The sequence below is a fragment of the Quercus suber genome, unplaced genomic scaffold (assembly GCF_002906115.3).
Source record: "Quercus suber isolate HL8 unplaced genomic scaffold, Cork oak 2.0 scaffold_1305, whole genome shotgun sequence".
Lineage (NCBI taxonomy): Eukaryota > Viridiplantae > Streptophyta > Magnoliopsida > Fagales > Fagaceae > Quercus > Quercus suber.
This window is the reverse complement of record NW_027070694.1, coordinates 6,563-10,124: the sequence shown is the minus strand read 5'-3', so window position 1 is coordinate 10,124 and position 3,562 is coordinate 6,563. Positions and strand designations below refer to the sequence as shown.

The 3,562-nt window shown below is 34.4% G+C and overlaps 1 long non-coding RNA gene across 1 annotated transcript; it reads right to left on the bottom strand.

Moving 5' to 3' along the window:
* Window positions 1-1,749: 1,749 nt before the first annotated feature.
* LOC112016537 (uncharacterized) lies at window positions 1,750-3,164 on the bottom strand. The gene is made up of 2 exons (XR_002883329.2): window positions 2,217-3,164; window positions 1,750-2,111 (listed from the first exon to the last, which is right to left on the bottom strand). It is a non-coding gene; the product is annotated as an uncharacterized LOC112016537 (long non-coding RNA).
* Between the last annotated feature and the right edge of the window lie 398 nt (window positions 3,165-3,562).

Here is a 3,562-nt window from a genome sequence, read left to right as displayed (position 1 = left end):
ATAAGGATTGCTGACAGGTGATTCGGGGGAAGCCTAATAAGAAAAATTAGAAAATGAGGGGAAATTTGCTCAACTTAACGCTAGTCAGTTGTTTATTTAGCCAAAACTCACCTTTTATTTATAAAAACATCAATGTTTAGTGTTAAATAAATACTTTTATTAAAAATTGGTTTCAGATTTATGATTGAAATGAAATTTGAATTCATTACCAAGCTTTCTTATATATATTCAAATTCATATTCATTACGATGCACGTTAACACAACCCATTATTTATTATTTGAGTACATTACTCAATTAATAAAGAATATTAACAATATATATGATTATCACTGCGTGCAACACAAGACAATACCTATTGTTCCCTAAAAAAATCACATGAACGACAATATTCTACTCCCTCCGTCCCATTTTTTTTATCCTCTATTCTATTTTTAAATGTCCCAAAATATTGTCCTGTTTCTAAAAATAAAAGTTATTAATTTACTAATGTTCCTATTATACCCCTATTAATTTACTAATTCAATTTTTTAATAAATTTTTTTAAAGGTAGTTTTGGAAACTTATACATTTTTAAAAGGTAGACAAGACAATAAATGATGTTCCTTTAAAAAGTTTGACTTTTCAAACAGGACAAAAAAATTAGGAAAGAGGGAGTAACAATTTTTGAGTTTTGATCCCTTTTATTACTTGGTTTTGGACTTTTACGTGGGTAGTGAGTGTTTGTCTTTGTTCGGAGTAGTATGTAAGTAGACTTGACAAAATTATTTTTATAAAAACAATCTTGTAAGTGCACGTATACAGTACTCCAAACAAAGATAAAACCCTCCTTAATCACGTAGAATTCCAAAAATCAAGTAGTAAAAAAGATTAAAACTCAAACATTAAAACATTCTCGTGCATGTGACAAATATTTTGTAAACATTATTTATTATTTGAGTACAGTACTCAATTAATGAAGAGTGTTAACAATATATATGACGATTACAGAATCACAGCATGCAACTTTGGAAGTTCGTCAAATGAGTGGGTATTTGCTTGAGTGGGTCTTTGTTTGAATGTGAGTGGGCTGGCATGGAAGTGGTTATTGGGCCAAATAGATTCGGATCGGGCTGTTGTTGGGTTCAAATTCAGTTTGCAGGCAATAATTTGCACACACACAGGTTGGGCTTTGTGGAATTATGTGAGCTGATGGGCTTGAGTCTAAAAGGAATCTTGAGTTGGAGCTGGGTTTAAAGGTTAGGCTGGCTGCAGTTTTTTTTTTAACGTGTGGGTTTGGGCATTTTTAGTGGAGTGGGCTTATGAGGTTTCTAGTTTTAAATGGAAGCTGACCCAATAAGTCCAATCCCGTCTAAACACAAAACCCTAATCAACCCATCTTCTTATCTTATCCTTATATTTCTTTTCATTTCAAAGCCCAAATAACTATCAGATTATGCCTAAATGGCATACACGGTTTGGTTCAGTTCGGTCGGCTTTGGAGAGGTTTTTTGCACCACGCCTATAGGGTGCGGTTTCACCCTGTGATTGACCGCACCTCACTTTTGGAAGGTAAGAACCAGTCTACACAAGATGCGGTTAATCTTAGCGGCTCAGTACGGTTCATTTGGTTATATGGGCTGCATTTTTAAAAATTAAAATTCTAAGTTTTGAGCTTAAATTGAATTCTTTATAAACTAAAATAGCATGATATAATAAACTAAAATCACAATAGTATAATCAAGTATAATCAATCAATAGCATGATACAATAAACTAAAATCACAATAGTATAATCAATCAAAATGATGATCAACAAATAAATTTACAATATTTGGACCCTAGAAACAAAATCAAACAGTAAATAACACGAGTGAACCTTAAAAAAGAAACCTAAAAGCAAAATCAAACACAAACACGAAAGTTCGACACAACGTGGTGAACTGAAAACAAAATAAAAAATAACCCTCAAAACAAAATCAAAATAGCATAGAAAAAAAAAAAAATCAAACATTAGTGAACTCAAAAAAAAAAAAATTATACATAGTATGAGAAAATACCCAGGAGCTCTTTAAGCCTTTGACTTCGAGATTTAGTCCTTCACAAGACTGAAGCTGAATCTCTTAAATTACCCCTAAAATTACAAGAAAATAACCCAAAAAAAAAATATATATAAGAATCAGCAAGAAACATTCAGTGAACTCAAAATAAAACCAAAAATATTAGGGGTTAGGGTTACCAAAGACAGAACTACGTAGTGGCAGAGCCACGGTGGAGAACGAAGATGAGAATGAGACTGACTAATTAGGGATTAGGAATTCCATGAGACCTTGAGAGGAAAGTCTTTCTTTGTGAGAAAGAGACTGAGAATCAGAGACGAGTCTTGAGAGTGTGAGACTAAGAGCTTGTGTTCTTAAAGAGTAGAAGGTTAGGTCATAGGTGACTGGGAGCCTAAGATTGAGAATTTGAGAGGGGAAAACTACTCTTTGCTTAGTGGGATTAGGGTATGGAAAACAAGTTATGTGGGTGAGGGCAAAAGATTAGAGAAAAATGGTTGGTTGGGAGTTTGAGAATCTGAAATTGAAAGGGAAAATTTACTATTTGTTCGGCGGGACTAGGGTTTGGAAGAAAAATTATGGACTGAGAGCAAAAGAGGAGAAGAATGGTTAGGTGGGAGAATGACATTATGAGATTGAGAGGGAAACTGGGAAACAATAGACTTTGTTCGGCGGGATTAGGGTTTGGAAGAAAATGGTGAGTAAGGTGACTGAGCTGAGTGAGTTGAGTCTGAGAGCAAAAGTGTAAAAATGAGAGAAAGAGACAAGTTAGAGTGTTAGACAACTCAAGCTCAGGGTCCCGGTAGTGGGTACGTGTGTGGTTGGGAATAAACAAAGAAAAAAAAAATCTTACATAGTGACAGACTTTGGGAAAAAAATCTTTTTCTTTTTTATTATTATTATTATTATTTTTTATTTAATGCAAGACAAGCAAGACCGAGACCATTTAGACTTTAGGACTGACACACGGTAACGTTATTTTTTTTATATTTTTTGACTTCGCACGCGGGTGAAACTTACCTGTTAAAACATCTACTTTCCGTTTTTTTAATATGTAAAAATATATATAATATTATAAGATTATATACCAAACAGGCCTAAGAGTTTGAGGGCTCAGCATGCCATATATTAAAAAAAAAAAAAACCAAAATTATATATATATTACACATACTTGGTGTGGTTAGGTTCTCGTCGGTGTGCACATCTCGACGCCGATAGCTGCACTGGTCCTACATCGGTACTGAAGATATGCCACCGACCACAGCATGCAACTTTGAAAGTTCGTCAAATGAGTGGGTCTTTGTTGATTATTGGGCCGAATAATTCGGATTGAGCTGTTGTTGGGTTCAAATTCAGTTTTCTGGCTCTAATTTGTGCGCACACACACGGGTTGGACTTTGTGGGATTATGTGAGCTGATGGGCTTGAGTCTCAAATGAATCTTGAGTTGGAGCTGGGTTTAAACTTTAAAGGTTAGGCTGGCTACAGGTTTTTTTTTAATGCGTGGGTTTGGGCATTTTTAGTGGAGT